Below are 22,045 nucleotides of genomic sequence, written 5' to 3'. Positions count from 1 at the left end.
GCCACAAACAGTCACTAGACTGTAACGTTTTCTTTTAAATGCCACAAATCTCAACAAATTTGGTGCGCTGGTTGCCGAGAAATATTTTTTCTCCTTTCTCGTGTATTTAGATGGGAGTCCCCAAGTTAAAGCTTCCTCTTGAAGCACAATTGCAAAAGGGGATAAAACCGCATAGCGGAATGCATAGTGCAACGTATTACACGTCATTGAACTTGCGTAGCCATTACGCGAAAATAATTGCAACAATGCGTACTCTGACGACACTTGCAAGCATACGAACCTAAAGAGTCGTCTGCGAAGCGTTCTGATGACACAGACGGAAATATTTTATGAATGCACATTGAATATAATCAAAGTGATAAGTTATACACCTCGCTTGGGCAAAACAAGCACAGTAAGTTTCTTCTGATGCCCCTGCATGGTGGTCTTCTTCTGCGTCAGAGTTTCATGGGGCACCACCAAAGTAAAAAAGAATGCAGGAACTCCAGCTGGAGTTGTCTAAGTATGCGTAAGCATACCCCCAAATTTCTGTTGGTGCACACCGAAATTTAAAGTTGGCCCAACCCCAAATTTGAAGTTGGCCCAGGCTCAAATATAAGTTGGACCACCTCCAAATTTAAAGTTGGCTCGCCCCCAAAGCTCATGTTATCCGACCCCCAATATTTAGTTAGTCTACCCCTGCTATGAGCTTGCACATACAGGAGCTGTATGTATCCCTGCGGGTATCCTCTTTATTTTTTGTTAAAAATTTTCCTTATCACTTATAAAGCTACCAATCATCTACATTTACGCTATTTTACCGATTAACTGTCATAACTTTGCAAATTACGCATTTTTGTGCAGATACAAGACATTACACGCTTCGCGTGACGGGCCTGAGGTACTCGCCAAAGAATGCTTACGCATTAATAAATTTTGTACGTTGGCAATGTAAGGTCACTTAGGTACTACGCTTGTGAGGTCTGGGATTCCCACTTTAGCGACCTATTATAAGTTTTGGAATGTGCTCATAGTTGCACTACATGCTTTGTTTAAACCACTACGAACTCTTACGTTAGCATTACGTCCCTGAAATACCAGCTCCGGCGGGATCCAATGTCCAAGAATCGGCGGATAAGACGCTCTTTTATCGAATTCACTTCTTGAAAAACAGTATCTGTGAACAAGTGCACATTCTGTTTCAAAGAGAAGCGACCATGTGTAAAAAGTTTGCGAAATGAAATGTTGCACTGCGGTTTTCAAAAAGTCAACTTCTCCTCAAACTGCCCCAGGCAGTTACTATTGCTTGTACGTCAGAGACGCAATTTCTTCGTTTACTTCGGGGTCTATATTTTGTATACTTTTCAATATTGTTCGTTGGGGCTGCGTGGTACTGTTGAGTAGACAGCGTGCGCTTGCGCAGTTGTAATGATCTCTCTGTCACCTCGTAGGCACGAGAACCTAAGCACAAGTGTCCTGCACAAGACCATTAGAGTTAGCGACACGGGTTTGTGTCTAAATCCCTTGCAGCCGGCAAATCCCTCCAGGGATCTGCAGGCGCAGTCACTTCGTCTCCGAGCAGACGTAAATACGTGCTGCAAGCCTACGAGTCGCCCAGACGGCCGTTGATCGTCTGCTCGCAGTCGTCGGCAAGCGAACGGAATTATCCCTTGTTTTGTCCTCTTCCTGGTGACTGGATTAGCCCTAGGAACTCCCGCACTTCACAGGTCACTGCACTCTTCGACTGTATACGACGCAGTAATAATAGGAGAAGCGGAATGTTGGCCGGAAGCCACGATTCTATGTAGGCAAATGCAGGGGCGTCTTATAGGTGGCAGTTTGAAAGGCGGACATGCGGAAATCATCTGCATTGATGGAGATTACGCTCTAGGTGCCAGGGGCTTGAACGATCTGCTTGCGCTTCCAGTTACGACAATACACTGAGTAGGCATTACCCTTACTTTACGTATCTGAGGTGCCGGCTGCCTTTCATTTCAACATCGGTATTTTCTAACGACATCACCACCAAGCATTTTGATGCCGTGATGGCACAGTTGTTTGTTTTGGACTTCGAACAGCGTGAAAGACGCATGAGAAAATGTGCTTGAGAATAACGTTGCGCATATTTCAACCCGACAGCAAGCAAATTGGGAGAGCCAGGCAACGCTTTTGTTTTGCTTCCTTTTTCTGACGTACTTTTTAAAAAATTTTGTTCAACATTAGCATATAAATCCGTCTGCCCAGTACCTGCAGGAAATGTCACTGAATGTTATATGTGCATTTTTTCATGTAGAAAATGAATTTAATGCAGCTGTCGTTATCTAGCAATTCTTAGACTGAATTGCAAGTGTGACTGCATTGAAGTGCGAGAACACAATAGGTTGGCATGTATGCAACAGAATTTTACGGCTCCGATTCTTTTTTTTTTTCATACGATACAAGCAACAATCACGATTTACATTTCAGCGCTCAATCTTCCTGTAGGCCGAACGTAGGCTGCTACGGGTAAGTGCTCGTGTTCACAAAACGACTCGTTTTGAGTTTGAGTTTCAGTTAATTCAACCATATGGCAGGTACACACCCACTTGGTATAAGCAATCGCTGCCTACTTTCATTTTCAAAGAACCATTCTACACCCAAAGTAATTAAACTCAGAGAAACTATACATATTTACAAGAAAGCAAACATTACCGCCACAAACAACGAATTAACTCTATTTCTAGACACTTTCTTGACGAACTTTGACAATCGTTCGCTTCAGCAGAATGGGGACATGTTTGCCGCTAAAGTTCAGGAACTAACTGAAAAGTGAATCCCACTTCGTATCATTACCTCCAATTTTGATGCTGCTTGGTTCAATGCCCATCTGAAACGCCTATATAGCCGCAAGATACGTCTATGTCGCTCTGCAATACACTCGCCAACTGACACACTGTTTTCTGCTTATATGTTCGGCAACGTAAACATGTGCATCTCTCTGCTCGTATTCCACGCATATATAAATAAATAATGCATACTACATCAGCATAACCGCCCCACACGTTATTACCACGCATAACACATTCCACATAATCCAACGCATATCTGGGACAGTTAGCATTCAGGAAAGTTCAACTCAATTTGTGTAACTTTTTTAAGCAGGCTCGTAAAGACATGAGACGGTAACCTACCTACCGCAAAGTAACTCTTATGAGGGAAAGAGAGCTTCACATTAAAATTCCTACAATGATATAAAACACCTGATTTCACGATAGATGCCCACAGACATAACTGAAAATATTTCCGATCTACAGCCTGCCAGTAACTGTAGTTCACGAGCTCCAGACGTAGCTGTTTTTACCAATCAATCATGCTGTTTGTTCCACAAAATTATTAAGTAAAAGTAATCGCCAATTTGTGCTTTCATCTATTTCTATTAAAACATGTGTGTCACCTTGCGTAAGATGCACAAAAGTTGCAAACAGTTATTCTTTTACCTAAAAAGAGCTTTGTAGAAGGCAAATATTTTGGCTCGCGCCCTGGTGCATCAGCGGTGGTGCGACAGAAGGACAAAAGGCACCCGCAGAATTACTAAAGGTGTCCGCAGAATGACTATTCTAACCGCATATAAAATCATAGGAGCTATTTCCGGCATTTAGATACATTGTATGAACAAGATGTTTCGTGCCTCATTTCTTATTTGGTACTCGTGCAATATATTGTTTTAATTACATGCTAATGCATAGAACGTTTCTCTCTCTCTCTCTCTCTCTCTCTATATATATATATATATATATATATATATATATATATATATATATATATATATATATATATATATGGTCACGAACCACCGGAGGTGGTGCCGGGGGTGGATTGGCAGCAGTAGTCTCCTCAGGCATGGGAGATGTGACAGGGATCGCCCGGCTTCGGAGTTCCAGGTTCGCAACAGACCCAGCACCTCCACCAAATGTCACGAACCACTTGGGGAAGTCAAATGATCGAGCACCGAAACAAGGTGTATCTCCCTCGTCGTCGTTCTCTCTCTCATAGCCACATCCCCACTGCTCCTCATTTCATAGTACAATATATATCAGCGAAATATCAGCACCTGTGATACAATTCCGCACAGGGCGCTTCAATTTTTTTCGCGCATGTCATAGGCCACAGCCGGTATCAGATCTTAGGAGGAAGACCGAAATTCTGCCTGCGCATCAGATGATGCAGTTTAACAGTTTAAAGTAATCTTCTCGATTTTTCATGGCTCATCTCCTCATCTCCTCGCCAACAAGTAACATTCGGTGATGGAGACGGAATGATGGCGTTGCTCCTCTTAGTTAGCTTAGTGTGACACCAAGGGGTATTGCAGGCCAGCTACCATGTTTTAGGCGCTCCTGCAGCGAAGGCTTGCGACCCTCTGAGTGACGCCCGAGACCGAGCCACGAACCCCAGAACCGGATCACAACAAGCCACATCGATTGCACACACGTGCATGTTTGTGGTGCATCATTTGTGCGTGTTGTTCCGTTTATATCGTTGTCTATGTATCTATATAGAACTATATTGTCCTTAGACCTTAAACACGTACCAGAAGCCCAACAATATGTGCTCCTACAGCTTCCATTCGATTAAAGTTAACACAAGTAGGGCTTCCCTTTGAGCTCAGTGTATTGCATATTTCGACAAAGGGCGGCCTACCTCAATCACAACTCTCATTTTCTTTATCCGGTGGTTCCGATTAACCATGTTTCGTATAACCGAAGTGCAGAGCAACTGGATGTAAAAATATAAACGGTCCCTTTCCTATAGTAAATTGCTGCGACAGTTCGTGCAACAATTAAGTAGAGGGCAGCGCTAGTGTGGCACGCAAATTCCACTGGACTATTTGACTACAAAAGAGATCACTTGCAATCTGAGATCTATTGGAAAGCTATTTGACCTACAAGCGTCCGAGTTTGTATTAACGCTCTCAATTGGCGTCATTTTCGAATAAGCCTCATGGTGCGAGTGAGCGTCCTTCCGGTCAACTTCTCTAGTCCTTTGCGTAATACACCAGCGCCCTCTTTCTACCCAAGCAAAGAATCCCCTGGACTAGGAATACTCAGAAGCAGGTTGCAAAGCCAGGATGTTGAGCGTATTTTGGGAGGCGAGAGTCAGGCATAGGTTTGGGCGATACACTCGAAGCCCGATTTGACGAAGGCGATGGGGGAATGGTCAAACGTTCGTAAAACTGGAAATCTCGTAAAACAAAAAAAAGAAATACAAACGTAGTAAGTTTTAATTAAAAATGGAAAAATAGTAAGGTCGTCAGGCAGCTCTCGTGGCTCGTGAGAGCAATCAGAGCCTGAGTCCTCTTCTCCTTGAGACCCAGCAAATAACCAGGGAAGGTCGATGGCGTCGACGACCACGCTATGGGTCGGCACAAGTTCTACGTCTGCGTCCGTGTCATCATCGCCTTCTGACACTTGTTCTGCGTCAGCAACAAGCTTCACAAGCTCTTCGCCATCCAAGTTTGCTGTTGCGTCCATGTTAGCGCTTGTATCAGAGCTTATACGTAGTCGGCAAAGGTGGTATTCTAGCTGGGCGTTTTTTTCCGTCACTTTTCTTCGAGGCGGCTTCGTGAAATCGGGAGCGACGTTAAATTTTGCTTAGTAAGATAGAATCAGTGGATACAATACGCCCAATATAAAACATTTTGGGCAAGTAGAATTTCTTCGCAAAATTTAGAAATTCGTAAAATCGCGTTTAGTAAAATCGGAGCTCGACTTTATACGGATGATAGTTTAGTAAAGAGCTGGTCAGCGAGCTTTTCCGGAACGGAAATTACGATCCGTCGGGCGAGTTGCTGAAAGAGAGAGAGAAAGAGAGGGTGTTTGATTGCCACTGGACGGCGCACACTGCGGAAAATTACATGATGACGCAGGGCGTTCCTTCACGGGTGGTCTGCACAACGTAATGCGGAACCTATCTAGATTGTGTGGCAGCTGCATGAAGTCATTAGGAGGCAATGAAGAAGCGTTGTTGGAAGTTATGATGTCGCAGTGACGACTAACAGTGCAGTCGAGCATTGCAGGTCACTGAGTTGATGAACCTCGCCTCCGTGCGGATCAACACTTCCTGGGGCAATTTCCTGTGGAATCCTTAGGGATGGAACTAGAACTATACAATGTCCTTGTATAACGCATGTAGCTGTATTTGTGAACTGTTTAGTGCATACATATACTGTAGGGTGCATAACGTGGATTGTTTGCGTACAGCGTATGTGGGTAACGTATACTGTATACAGGGTGATGATTTTTAAGTGTTATGAAATTTTTAAAGATCACCTGCGTCAGATAGCGTAATTCTCGTCCTTGAGCTAGATTATTTCAAGCAGCGGACTTTACTTGCACTTTAGCGCAGAGATCGAAACGCATATTCAATTGATTAGGAAAAGTTCACTAATTAACTTACTAATTATTCATTTTACGGCACATATTGCAATTTACGAATTGTAGCTGGTGAGTTTGCAAGGCGTATCCACTTGGAATGAATTTCCAGAATGGCGTCAATTTGGAGATATGCGCCGCCAAACTTGCCGTAAAAATTCACTATTGTTCCACCTACTATTTTTAACAAAACGCTCTTTTCTGCACTAAAGCAGTAAAGTAACGGGAACGCCCCCGTATATCGTCCGACACTTTAGGAAATAATATCTCGAAGCTAGTGTAATCCTCGATATTCATTTGAAGTGGATACGTCTTGCAAACTCACCGGTACAATTCATACATTGCAATATGTGCCGTAAATTAATTAGTACGGAAGAAGATTAGCGATTTTTTGTTAATTTGTTGGATAAGTGCTTTGATTTGTCATGCTAGTAATGTTCACCTCTTCGAATAATCCAGCTCAAGGACAAGAATTATGCTATCTACCACAGGCGATTCTTAAAAATTCCTTAAAACCTAAATGTGATCATCGTGGTTGTGTGCTCTATACTCCATATGTGCAGTGTGTAGTACCCATGTGTGTAGTGTATCGTATAGTAAGTGAACGTGTAGTATCTGTGCATTCCGTAATGTGTACTGTATCATGTATAAGTGTACTCCACAGTGTGTATGCGTGAACACAATGCATATCTTTCGAGTTCTAGTTATTCCCCATTTGTTGCACAAATACCCGTGTTCGTTGATCTCTGTAACACTTTTTTTGTTATTCGTTCACTAAAAAACTTTTTACAAACTTTTTTTTGCGGAATCCGGTACTTAGTATCTGCTGACCACTAATGGTAATGCAAATACTGTTTTTTTTTCTTTCGCTTCTCATCAATGCTTTTCAATTTATCTTTCGTTCGCTCGCGCATTTCATCATTTATCTAGTCGCTACTTTTCTGGCTAATTTCTATAATGTTGTGCTTGTTTTGTGCGCTTTATTGTGTGTCCATTTCACGTCGTACGTATACCAGGCGTTGCGTTGCTGAGCTCGAGGTCGCGGGTCCGATTCCGGCCGCGGCGGCCGCCATTTTGATGGGGGCAAAATGCTCAGAAGCTCTTTTCCTTTGATTTTTGAGATGCGCATTAAACAATCCCCAGGTGGTCAAATTGTTCCGGAGTCCCCCACCACGGCGTACCTGGCAATCAGATCGTGCTTTTGACACGTAAAACCCACGAATGTTTTTAAGTGAGTCGCCACAAACTTCGGCTTTTTGTATTGTTTAAGTCTCGTGCGCATAACGTCAGGTCTCACGAACTTCGCTTGCCTTTCGTCAACTGCATCGGGTCTATTTTATTCCTCTTCTTGCAACTTCAGCTCAACTTTCGCTGAGTACGTCTCACCAGTTTCTGTGTTTACTTCGTACGTGTCTTTTTTTTTCTCACTCTCATGGATTTGAACAATCAATCTTTAGTACGTTCACAGTTAGGCGTAGTTAGGCAGTTAGTTTTCTGCGAGTCTGCGTTTCCCTTCACCCGCGCATCCTCTCTGACTTTCTTTCGAGCTCTCTTTGATGCTTCTCTTTTTCTTCATTATTTTGCTTTCATTTCTTTTCGAATAACTTTCTTAATCACTTCTTTACATGTTTACCTATATTGAGACGCAGCCTTCACATTATTTCTCTTTAGTTTTATTCGGCAGCTCTCATATCTAAGAAGTGAACATTTCGTTTAGATCTTTCGGCGAAAGCATATAACAGCTTGAATGCTTGAGGCCTAATATGACAGACCACCATAAACGTCGAGAAAAGTCGCATAGGTAACGGTAGAATGGTACCTTGTGCTAAAACACTCCATCCTTATGTATCCGCTATTCGACTACAACGTAATTCGTATATCGTTATAAAGATAGGCTTTTTTTTTACTCTTTGTTACGAAGTTCGGGTCATCCGGCGCTGGAAACTGCATGAATGTAAATGACACTCTCGCTTGGCTTGGCGCGGGATGAATGACTCGGCAAGTGGATTTCGCCTCACTCGCGATCGATAAAATCAATCCTACCGTGACTCGCGTGCCGATGAGGGAGACAGGTGTCCTGTACGACGGCCCCGCGGTGCTCGCGCTAAACCAGGGGCGCTGTAGTTATTCTGGAAACCGCCAAATTCGGTCACGTTGACGTTCTAAGCCAATCAGAGAGTGGGTATATCCATCCTTTGATCCAATCAAAGCTGACAAGATCAGGCGTAAACTCGACAGTGTCGAGTACAACATCCCGGGAAGCTCAAACACGCCGAGTTCAGGTTATACAATCGATATATGCGTGAGCTTACAGAAACTACGCAGGTCTGCGTAAGTTGCTGGGCGAGACGGGGTGACCGACGTCTCTCCTGTGAAGCGCAGCGGAGTGCGGCCTCAGAGAAGCGGTAATTTTTATTTTTAGTTAAGAATAGACAAAACATTAGTTTGCATTAATCCTCCACATTGCAGGTATCAATCTCACCTCCTCTGCCACTATACGCATCGCAGGAGGGACATTATCTACAGACACTATAACAGATGCGCAGGGGCATTTCCGGCAGTTGCACAGATTGCTCCCAGACGCCGTAGTACTGTAGAAGAGCGTGTCGAACGACGCAAGAAGCGTAGCGCCGAAGAAGCAAGACCCACGGCGAAGTAGTGTGACAAGCGAAAGCATGGACAGGACCAGATGAGGTAGGTTACAGCATCGTCGAAGGGCTACAGTGAGCACCGAATGAAGCCAGCGTCGGCGGGCACAGATGAAGAAAGGAGCGTAAGCATTCGCAGTTTGAGTGTCGTGAAGGGAGTGACGAGGATAATAAAATGGCAATGATGACAGCGACAAGGTGACGTCAGCAACTACCAGATTATGGCACGAGGATGACTCAATGAACGACCGCCACGGGGGCATGGCGGCTGAAATTCAGTCGATGAAATTGGTGCAATTTGCAACATTTATAGCTAGTGCGAAGCCATTTAAGGATTATTCACGTTCCCGCAATGTGGGGGATGTCTACAATCTTATTGTGTGTGTGTGTGTGACTTTTACAGCGTAAGCTGTTATGGGCTCATTCCAATAGCCGCTTCTGGACGCGATGATGCCGCTGCCGCCCCCGGCCCCGTAACCGCTATCGCCGGAAATGCGAAAAAAAAGTACCCGCTCTGCGGCGAGCTCGAGCCCAGGCCCGCTGCGTGGGAGTCGGATACTTTACCACTGAGTCACGCAAGCGCTTGCTATCAGGTAGAAGAAAAATTCCTTTTATACGCGCCCTACAGGCACACGCGCAGGCACAGACGACCCGAGCCTCCGCCAGTATGGTGGCGCCATCTAGTTAACGTGCCTGCAACTGCTACGTGCGACGAGATGCGATTCAGACGCGATGCAATTCAGACGAGGTGCGCAATCAATGCTATCCCGATGTTAGATGTGCTCCACGTATTCTGGGTACCTCTTCAGTACACGTTATGGCGTCTCCTCGCATGGTACGAACCGCTGCTGAAGAAGCGAATCGTTGAGCTACGTGCGCGGCTACAGCCAGGCATCATCGGGTTCAGCGGACTGCTGTGCAGAGAGCATTACAAGCCGCAGCTTCCCGTCGTCGCCGACGCCGGGCGGACAGTTCAGATCGTTCTCGTCAAAATCTAGGCGAAGACACTTTGCCGCGAAGACCTTGTTGTGCGTGGTGCCGAAATTGGAGCTACTCTTGCACCGCTCAACCAGCTTACACTGTGACTGTGCTGCATGTGCCGCGCAGGCCTGTGACTTTCTTTAGCAAAGTGCAGGGAGATACGGTGTATCTAAAGTGTTGTCTTTATTTCTATCGCTCCAGAGCACCCCGTTCAGAAAAGAGGAGGAGTGAAAAAAATGAACGTTACCCTGTGATCGACGCTTGCGGCTACATTCCTGAGGTGTGCTGTTATGCAAGTGGTATCGAACGCCTCAGCTCACGGCTTCTCCTTGTTACCGGTGCCCGTTTTTTATCTGGCCTAGCGAGCACTGCAACACGCAAAGACTCGAGTTCCTTTTTTTTTTTCTAGCGATAGCACCCTCCCTGGACTTTTGACAGGTCTGGCTTGGTATCTTCCTCTCTCTGCTGCTTTTGCAATGCAGATGAAACAATACATCATTTCTTTTTGACGTCTCATCGCTTGGCCTCTTCGCTGCCTAGAAAAAAAAAGCACTCTAAGGGGACTTCCTCTACACAGAGTTGGGCTGTACTTGACAGTAGCTCTTATTTCTTTTGAATCTTCGGCTACGGGACTCGCCCACCGGAATCTTTGCTCTGCCGTCCAGAATTCTCTTCTTAAGCCCAACCGATTTCCGTGTTAAATTTACATATCCGTGTCCGTTTTTTTTTCTGTTATTAATGATTCACAGTTTTCGTTCATTGCCGCAGTTCTTCTCGTGTTTACGTACAATTTCGCCCTTCCTTATCGATTACTTTTTATCTGTTCTAGAAGTTCATTTCTGTTGCCATAATGAATAGCCCAACCGACTCAAGGCCAACCACTCGCAGTGGTTATAAGCCACAGGCTCCACGGCTAACAACCGAAACAGCTAAGACCATAACAAGTGCACTGAAGCATTCACCTCGCAATAGATAATAATAATGAATGCAACTAATTGGAAAATTTTCTCGATGCAATCTTATACTAATCTTCACTACACTGTCTTGAAAACCATCGGGTGTTCTGTCGTTGAAGCAGATGGCATGCTTCCGGAACTCTATCGGCGCCTGTAAAATAAAGCTCATCTCCCTCTTTCCCCATTCGACAAGAACGTCTGAAACGAAGGTAAAAAGACAGAAGCAGAAAGAACGCCAACCGTTTTGGCTCAGTGGCTGGCCTCTTGCTGTTGAGCACGAGGTCGCAAAGTTCGAATCCCTGCCACAGCGGCCGCACTCCGAAGGGGTAGGGGGGGGGGGGGGGGGGAGAGAAACGCAAAAAAATGTTGTACTGATACTTAGGAGAACGTTAAAGAACACTAGGTGTTATAAATTATTGCGCAGCCCCGCTTCCTACCTGCACTCACTGAAGCGTCTGGCATACCTCGTCTGTTCCTTTGATACGTTAAACCCTGCAACTTGATTTGAATTGATTGTGACAGAAAGAACGCTATCGGTCCTTTCCATCTGTCCTCTCTCTTCTACCCTTTAGAGCCGCACAGCTTGACAGTGATGCACTAAATATTTCATCGTCACTTTTTGCTGCTGTCAAATCACGTTTCAAAGAAACAGCATAGCATATCTGATCGAACGAATGACCACCTTCCACTACAGTTGTGTTAGGATATAACAACACTTTTACGCACGTCGAAGAAGACGCTGAAGCTCATATTCTTCACTTCTACCGTCAACTGGTCGGTTTCTGCCTGGCATTCATATATCACCGTGTGAACTAATCCACCAAGTACCATGATTACGAGACTTTATTGCGCACACATCCATTCAAATGGCGTGCCTGCCTAGGCTAACGATTGCCTGCAGACGATCCCCTATTCAATATGCAACTGCCACTGCGTCTGTGTTCCGACAACTTTACCCCATACATCATTCGTGCTTGGCTTTGATGTTCCGAAGAACGGGCCCCGACGGCTCATCCGAAGAGTACTCGATCGTTCGAATCGATTTGCGACTTCGCGTGCCTTTCACGAAATCTGAATGCGCGGTTGAGTTGACAGGACGTAGCTGTAAACAACGTTTGATGAATCGAGCGCGCGTGTCGGGGGTGGGCTGCATTGTCTCCAACGCGGATGTCCTGTTTTTAATTGTTCGCTTCCTTTGCATCCACATCTGCAGAGAAGCCTGCTTTGCCGCGTCCTTTTTTCGTCCGGCGTCGAGTAATCGGTGTGCGTAGGGTGCGTATTGAAAGTCTGCAGATACAACGCAGTTGTTGGAATGTGGGCTATGTGAAGCGGGTTGATAAGCGAAATACGACTAAATGGGATGCGTAACGCAAATGTGTTTATTTTCATCTTATGCAATGTACTATCTCATGGATTGTTTATGTTTATGCACTGTACACCACTCACCAGCTATAACGAAGCGCTAACGGCAACTCAGGTTCATGCTCAGTGTGAGACGTCGACGTATGGCGATGTTGCGATGACGAAGATGACGTATGATGCCTGTGGAATGAACAATGGCGATGAGATCTGTATGCAGAGAAATATACGAACCATGTGTAGATGCGTTTAACCATTCTCTACCCCTTGTTTCGTACGTTAAACATTTTCTACCTCTTGTTTCGCACGTTTAAGCAATCTCTACCTCTTGGTTCATACTTTAAACATTCTCTACCACTTGTTTCATACGGTTAAGCATTCTCTACCAGTTGTTTCATACATTGGAGCATTCTCCACCCCTTGTTTCATAGTGGCACATACACATTTTAGAGGATTGGTCAAGAATTTGAACATAATCAACGGCACATACCCAATAGTCCAAGAAAAGTGTAACACAAATAAAATAAAAATTAAGAAATCCAAAGCGCCCGTTGAATATCATGCGCGTTTTTATAAATAAGTATGTGTGCCTTAGAAATACACAAGGGGCCACAGTATTTGCATGGCTTTAACGCAGTTATGATTTCTTTTTTTTTTTATTATGAAGAAAAGAGGCGCGCTCGCTGGCACTGCCTTAAACGTCAAAATTAAACTACGCTATCGGGCCTGATGTACGAGAAAACCCGGAGATCGATCACAATAATGTTCTGCATTGAAACCCTCGCGGACAGGCGAATACAGGTTTCGAGATAGAACATGAGTAAACCAAAGTTATCTGCTATACCCGGTGACAACCCAACAGTTCAGTGCAAGCTCCCTCCGCCAAAACATGCTGTCCCTCCCCCGTGTGTCTCCGTGATCCAAAACGTAGTTTCCGAAAGACGCCAATAATAAAAGTAGTTCGCCTCCACCATGACGTTATCGAAATGAAGGACCGCATTTGGTTGGCACGTGAGCACGCAGTACATCGATTGTTGTACATTCTAACGCCGACATAACATACGTAGATATGGCCCATGGGATATAACGAAGTAAAATAAAATTTCTTGCCAATGTTACCGTGTAACGAATAATGGATAAAACTAACGTGCCTTTGTGTCAGATGCAACTTCTTTAGAATGAAGTTAGACTTATTTAGACCTATTTGCCTCCGCACCCTTGCGCGTCAACGGCCATCACACTTAGCACTTTAACATCCTATTGGTGAATAAAGGGTGTTTGGAAAGTCCTATTTCTGACCCCCTAACCCTTAAGACGTAATATCCAATCGTTGATGGGGACAAATGAAGTTCTCTTTTTGCCGGCTTTATGGGACAGGCAAACGTGAGGATAGATAGAACAGACTATGCGAGAACTGCATGACCTATGCTTTTAAAGCTGTCGCTCTCAAACTCTTGTGCCAGATATTCCGGTACGTACTAGGTGCTTAGTGCTACAAGCAGTTTTGAACTAGAGCAGCTCTCATGGCAGTTGTAGTTGGATCTGGCTGTCGTGCACAAAAAAAGCACTTTATAGCTTTAAAGATCTGCAAGCCACGTGACAAAGCCAGCAGCGTATAAAGAGTTTAAACGCTTTCGGAGTGTACTGAAACTTGTAAAGTTGGTTTGCTGTTGTGCTACCAGCAGTGGCACGTAATAACCACTGCAATAAATACATATTTAGATCGTGCACTATATAAAGAATTATTCAATCATAACGTCATGAGAAGCATCTATAGGTAGGCAGCGTCAGTATTTCAAGGTCCTCAGGGTCTTGCAAGCACCATCAGTAGATCATAACGCCTTTGTACTTCACGCATAACAACGGAAGAGTCAGGGCGTTCGTGTGAATTTCGATGGATATTTGACGAATAGCAGTACACCATAACACTACCGAATTGCAGCCGCAGAGGTCGAGTAGGAGGCACTGCGAGTTTTCTTTTCTCGCTCTACCTTTTTTGAGCTTTTAAAGCAAATGTCTTTCATTTCCTTCGAATGTTGTCTTTTCCAGCTACCGCGTGTCTCGGATAAAAGCGTAGCTTTCGAAGAAGTTTGTCTCTGCATACCATCCGTCCTGTTTGTTCGATCAGCTAGGCTTTCAAACTTCCTTGTTTTATTTTTTCCCCTTAACTACGCACAACGTCAAACAAAAAGTTACTCTTACCAAGTCATGTGTGATGCGGCTGAGGTACGGTTAGTAAACCTGAGAAGAATCCTGTTGGGAATACAGAAATCTAGAACAGGAAACACTAGCAGCTGGTTGCTGCTTAACAGTAGGGACTTTAGGCAACAAGACAGCTCCACAACACGGCCCTCTGAACGTCACAAAAAAGGCATCGCAAACGAAGCAAGACAAGCAGACGCAAAAAAAAAAACCTACGACACAGAATGGACGCTGTGTTTACCTAAATCGGCGCGCCGGTTAGCGTTGAGAAAATTCCGGAAGCTTGCCTTCTCGAACACAACACACGTTTCAGTGCGCAAAATGTTCTGTTGTCTTTCGTGCGAAAATCTAGAACGTTTGTTACACATGCCGGGATTTCTCTACAACTTTCTGAAAAGTGCTTTATAGAGAGATGGCACGCGAATAATAGCAAAAAAATGCGGGAGAGGGAGGGGAGGGGGTGTAGAATAATGGCACAAGGCTTTTAGCTGAGGTTCTGGACTGTGTGCTTCTTGACAGGCGGCACTTAAAAGTTTTGTTTGTTTGCTTGAGAGGAAGTTTCAGTTCAGCCCGACTTTCCGTCGCTAACACGTCGAGGTTGTCGCTGAGAAAATAGTGCGGCCAGTCGAATCATTACTTCTCTTTCGGTATTTGTAAGAGAATGTTGCGTGTTAGCTCTTGTTGGCGTCAGGTTTCCGGCTTCTGATAACATTAAACTGACGAGATAGCAAATACTGTACTCCTTGATACGCCATGAAAACAATATATCATGTCATTTTCCATTAGCTCTGATTGTTTCTATTGGCTTTTTGTGCTTTGCTGCTGCTGTCCCCGTCTCTTTTCTCTTGTTTTTTTTTTACTTATTTTTGCTGCTATTATTGCTTTCTTTGTTTTAACTCTTTTTTTCTGATATACGCGTGGTTAGCCAACTACACAAGATAATATTTTGAGTTTATACGATCCTTGGTGTTGCTGTCATTGTGGAATGCATGCACTGTTATGCATTCCCGTAAAAACCCTGTAGATGGCTGGCAGTACTCGTGTATAAAAATAAATATATCAAATCAATAAATAAATAAATACAAATTTACCAAAAACAAAGCAACAGAAATAAAAAGGATTTTGCATGTAAATGAAGTTCATTGTACTGTATAATGCATCTGTCACAGTAGCTCAATCGCCATAGCGTTCCGAGGCTGAGCACAAATTCGCGGCGCCGATTCGCCACAAAGGAACCTTCGTTGTAAGCGCTTTTTTTTGTTCGGTCTGTTCCGCTACACATTTTTCACATTCGATCGCACTCTGCACGTCTCTCATCCGAAAATAGGCTTGTGTATGCGGCTAGAAGACGAACAAACGAACGAACGAACGAGCGAGCGAACGAGCGAACGAACGAACGAACGAACGAACGAACGAACGAGTGAGCGAGCGAGCGAGCGAGCGAACGAACGAGCGAGCGAGCGACCGAACGAACGAACGAGCGACCGAACGAACGAACGAACGAGCGAGTGAGTGAACGAACGAACGAGCGAGTGAGTGAACGAACGAACGAACGAACGAACGATCCCGAAAGAATCAACGTAATGCTTTGGAAGCGTTCGTGAAGCTTGCCGTTGTGCGCTTGCCTTGATTTTCGGGCACAAGCTAGTTCGCGCGCCATAAAGTCTGGAGTTTTCACTTTAATCTCACTTCGCCGTGGTGATAGTGTCACGTTCTCGCAACTGAACTACCAAACACTGCCAGACGTGCGATTTAACCCGACAAAGCACAAACGTCATTCCACATCAAGAAAACATGGAAAAACTTGTTGACCTTAATTTATTTCTGCCCAAAGGGAGCGCATTCACGTAATAATGTTATTAAATAAGAATGATTAATGTGTTAAATAATAATTTATTACTTTCCTGGACAATATTATCAAACAAGCCTCCTTCACTATAGAATTTGGGGCAACACACAAGCAACATTGAATACAGATAGGTGCAACTTGCACCGAGGAATAACTTGATAGCAGCGATAATCCATTGAAAGGCGGTCATTGGCAACCAGAACTTAAATAATGTGCTAGTGACATTATACGGCCTGTTTGTTCAAATTTGACAGTTTGCGTTGCGATTTTTTTCGTATACCGCGAAATAATTACGGACTTTCACACACGTTAGGCTCGCACTGAATGGCACACAAATAAAATCGTACCTTAAGTGAGTAATCAGAGTTGTACCTAGTTACATACATTCTCATTTTACTGCAATAAAATAAAACACAACAGAAACATCGTGCCAAAAAAGGAAGCTGCACTCTAACGAGCATGAATCCGTCATTGGAACGCAGAGAGTATGAAAAAGAAAAGGATGTACAAATTACTGTTCACAAAGAATTTATCGACGAAATGCCTACGCGAAAATGTCGTAAAGCTTCAAAGGCTGTGATCTTTTTGGTACACGATCCTAATTTGAGTATTTCGCGGAGAAAGAAAGGATGCCTATCTAAGGTGACCCTTTCCAGTCACAGCGGAATCAAACCCTCCTCCTAATAGACTTCTACTCGCCTGTTTCAATTATTGATATTCGTGTGTAGGAAAGCTTGGTATGATTTGCGTTGACGGCTACTTCGTGCAGAGTCACATTTACCTGTCCAAGTTAGGATATGTGTTGCTGTTTTTTTTTTTGCGCTATGTGTTTGACCGGGAACAAAACAAACAAAGAAAGAAGGGACGACACAACCGATTCAATGAGCGCGCTATCTTTTATATTTGCGCTTTCATAGAATCAGTTGCGTCGTCCTTTTCCATTTGTTCCGTTCGCTGACAAAAAAAAAGAAAAACAGTGTAACTAAGCTATCAACGTGCACTAACTGGCTAAGAGAGAGAGAGATTACTAATTAGAAAAGCAGAGAGGTTGGCCTGGGCGAGCATGATCTGGCCTGCTACTCTGCACGGGGGGAAAAGGAAAGAGGACAGAAAAGAGTGATGGAAGATGATAATCAGGACAGGAACAAGTTTGTTGCTTTGCCTAAGCTAGGATGACTGAATCAGATAATACAATTACAACAACGAACACAGTTAGCATAGCCCATTGTCATACAGTTAGCATATAGCGCGACGCCGAACTCATCTTTTTTTTTTTTTTTCCATCGAGGCACCGTTCCGGTTCCCTCAAGCGGAGCCATGAAGGGTCGCTTCGATCTCGAAGGAGAGTGTAACTGTATATGTACGCGCGCCTGCGTCGGGAGGCTGACGTGATCTGCGTATCGAGACCCGTTTCCAGAGCAGGGTGTAAGCTGCGCAGAAGTCGGCTTCCGGACCTCGTTCAATCCCCCGAGTTCCTTTAACCTAAATCTACAGCCTATGTGCCGAATCAGCCGCGTATAGGTTGTCTGTGCCAGTGGCAGTGGAGCCCGATCAGCAACGAGGCTTATAGATGATTGGTAGATTGACCTTAATCTTGCGAAGAAGAGCGCTTCCTTTATATGCGATCTTTTTTTTTTTTTTACAAGCGAGAAGAGGGAGGGACAACTGTCAGGTTTGTCCTAAGCTCGCAGTTGTAGAAGACGGAGTAAAATATACAAAGAGGAGAGAGAGAGAGCAAGGAGAGGAAAGGCAGGGAGGTCAACCAGAAGAGCATCCGGTTTGCTACCCTGCACTAGGGGTAAGGGAAAGGGGAAATAGACAGAGAAAAATAGGGAGAGAATGAGCACTCAGTACACGTGGGACCATGTACAGGAACACTATAGGCGGTCTCTTAAACCGGTGCACTTCAAATACTGTACTAATGCACGCAACGCTCTTTGTGCCAGTGACGGGTGTAGCCACGGTCCCAGTATCTTTGGCTCAGAGAACGGTCTCGAGTCCAGCCGGTTTAAAGTTGTCCTGGGAGAGAGGCGTTGTACGTCGTACCGAGGACAGGTACACAATAGGTGCTCGATGGTTTCCTCGCACCTACAGGAGTCGCACATCGGGCTCTCGGCGATTACCATACGATGTGAACAAGCGTTCGTGAACGCCACTCCCAGCCACAAGCGGCACAGCAAGGTTGCTTCGCCGCGGGAAAGGCTAGATGGCAGTTGTAGACGTAGCAAGGGGTCCAACTTGTACAATCGGCCATTGAAGGCACTTGAATTCCATAAAGCGTGTGACGTTTTGCGTGCAAGCAGACGAAGTTCCCTGGCAGTGTCCGTCCTCGCCAAAGGAATTGGACGCGTCTGGGTGTCTTCGTGGGCAGATCGGGCAGCCCTGTCAGGAATGTCGTTGCCGATGATGCCACAGTGAGCAGGAATCCAGTGGAAGACTATGCTGTGCCCTGTTTCCAAAGCATGGTGATGTACTTCCCTGATGTCGGATATCATCTGCTCGTAAGTTCTGTGATGTAAGGCTGACTTGATACTGTGAAGGGCTGCCTTAGAGTCACAGAATATGACCCATTTCTGTGCCGGCTCTTCGGTGACGTAGGTCACAGCTGCATGGAGGGCTGCAAGTTCTGCCGACGTAGATGTAGTCATATGTGACAATTTGAATTTAGCTGCAACTTGCTTGGCTGGAACGACGAATGCGGCAGTTGAGCTGGTAGATGAGGTCGAACCGTCGGTATATATATGTATGTAGTCATGATATGTCTGGTGCATTAATAGGAGCGTCAATTGCTTCAGAGCCAGCGATGGATGATTGGCCTTCTTGGTGATTCCGGGAATAGTAAAATTCACTCGAGGCTGTCGCAGGCACCACAGGGGAGATGAAGGCTTCGACGCCGGTGTAAAAGATGACGGTATACACTCTTGATGGGCGATAATCACCTTTGAAAAGGTCGCTCGAGGTCTCTCCGCTGGCAGGGAAGCTAAGTGATGGTCGGGGATCCTTGACAGATGACGAATGTGCGCTCTGATGGAGTCGGCAGCTACGTGTGTCTGGATCGTATGGTCTCTTGCGATGGCTATTGTTGCTGTTGTTGAGGTGCACCGAGGCAGCCCTAAACACGTGCGTAGGGCTTGACCTTGTATGCTCTCCAGAGCGCGAATGTTTGTCTTGCAGGTATTTGACAAAACTGGCAGACTGTAACGAAGGAGACCCAGGAACAGTACCCTGTACAGCTGCAGCATAGAATGGACTGGTGCACCCCAGTTTTTCCCGCAGAGAAATTTAAATACCTGAGCAATAGCAAATAACTTCTTCTTTAGGTAGACGCAGTGAGGGGTCCACGAGAGGTTACGGTCGATGATGACACCCAGAAAGCGATGCGTCTTAACATAGCACACAGCTTGACCGTTGATTGAAACGGGATACAGTGACATTTGTTTGCGCGTAAAGCCAACCAATGCGCACTTTTCTGCAGACACATTGAGGCCTTGTTCTCATAGATAAGAAGCCGTCATGGTTGCCGCCCGCTGAAGCCTGGCCCGCACCTGAGGCCGAGTCACTGCAGAGGCCCAGATGCAAATGTCGTCGGCGTATATGGAGACATGAACTGTCCGCGGTAAATACTCCACAAGTCCTACCAAGACGAGGTTGAACAATATAGGGCTCAGCACTATATATAGGGCTCAGCACACCACGGCAGATGTAATGTTCCGAAGTTGGGCCGTCTTCAGTCTGTAAGAAAAAGCACCTCTTGGTCAAATAGTCCCGAATTCATTGATACATCCGGCCACCAACTCCCACAGCCTCAAGTGAGTTCAGTATGGCCTCATGGGCGACGTTGTCGTATGCTCCCTTGACATCGAGAAAAAGTGCAACTGGTAGGCGCTTGAGGACTTTTTGTTCTTGGACCCAGGTAACGTGGTCAATAACATTGTCGATGGACGAGCTACCTCGACGAAAGCCAGCCATGGCATCCGGATAGATGTTGAATCGCTCGAGGTACCATTCCAAGCGAGCAAGAATCATTCTTTCCATCACTTTGCCGACGCAGATCGAAAGCGCAATCGAACGATATGATGATAAATCAAGCGGAGACTTTCCAGGTTTCAGAATGGGGATCAAGCGGCTCGATTTCCACTGTTTAGAAGAGGAGCGCATCAATAAAGCAGTCCCGTCAATTAAATTGTCTACAAAGAGCTATTAGGCCTGCCATTAGTTTATTAATTGAAGCTTATTTGTCCTGCCTGCTTGGCACGAACGGGAGCAAAGGCTAAAGACCGATGAACATGATGACATAATAACACAATATGGCACCTCTAATAACTTCGAGAGAAGTAAGATTATCTTTCACATCAGAAAAAAAAAGTAAAGAAATAATTTGTGGCATATGAGTCGTGGTGCATTGTTAACATTCACACGACCAAGTTAACACCGACCTCTACACAATGCTAAATAAAAAGAAAAAATTTCTATCACACAGTGTCTATCACACAGTCTGCGAAGTCCCCCCCTCCCCCCCTCGCCCCTTTCCAAACGCTAAGCACTCCATTTATTTTTCTTTCAGTTTCTAGGAAGACGACAGTGTGGAAATTTAGCTTCGTGTGCACTCCGCAGCGGATACGTATATAAGGCACTGGGAACTCAATAGACAAATGTGCCGCCAGAAAAACAAAGAAAAGATACATATCGAATATTCTATGTAACGTATCTCTCTTAACTTCACGTGTAGCGAACGGCGAAGACAAGATGGAAGAATCATGCGTTTTCTCCGTGAGCATGGATCAATGTTGCGCGGACACAACTAATATAACATCTTCGTGACTTCCTTTAGCGCAACTCAGTTTGAGTATGAAGGGAAAAAGGGACAGGTGACAGGGTGAGCGCTAACTTCCAAGTTGGAAGTTAGCGCTCACCCTGTCACCTGTCCCTTTTTCCCTTCATACTCAAACTGAGTTGCGCTAAAGGAAGTCACGAATACGATGCACCAACTTGCCCAATCCGCAGTACTTCTAATATAACGTCGTTGAACTCAAATTTCCGTGACCTTGCGATGTGATCTAGAATGTTCCCGACAGTACGATTCAACGGTTACATGGATGAACGGTCACCAGCAGCTTACGACTGTCTTAGATGAAAACGCTAAAGCGAACCGCAGAAAACAAGCAGAGAGCGCACAAGCGAATGCAAACAACTATATGAGATGAGAAGACCACCTTGAAAATCCGGGCTTCCGCAAATCAGTACTCTGGTCAGCTTTTTCTCGCCTTGATTTTTGTTGTTGAAAGTTACAAGGCTATCAAGCATGACCCGTGATGCCAAAAAAATATGTTACCGACGCATACTCCGACTTACCAAAATAAATGTGGCATGAAAAAACATTCAGTGGCTCTTTAGCGGTAAATGCGAGAGAAATGCGTAAGCAGTACCTCGCACCTCTTTGAGGTCCCGGATGTACGATTGAAACTGCGATTGCCACATTACCATTGCCCATGAGCTCATTCGACACACATCCTGCCTCTTCGGGGAGCGAAGGGCAAGTGAGAGTGGTCTAGAGCAGACCACCATCCGTTGCACCAATATATATATATATATATATATACGCTCTTCTAACCTCTCCCATATGAACGTCTTCCCACACGTCAACATTTTTTACATGGTGACACT

Source organism: Dermacentor silvarum, chromosome 9 (genome assembly GCF_013339745.2).
Source record: "Dermacentor silvarum isolate Dsil-2018 chromosome 9, BIME_Dsil_1.4, whole genome shotgun sequence".
NCBI lineage: Eukaryota > Metazoa > Arthropoda > Arachnida > Ixodida > Ixodidae > Dermacentor > Dermacentor silvarum.
The sequence above is the reverse complement of the archived record's forward strand: the minus strand, read 5'-3'. Positions refer to the sequence as shown.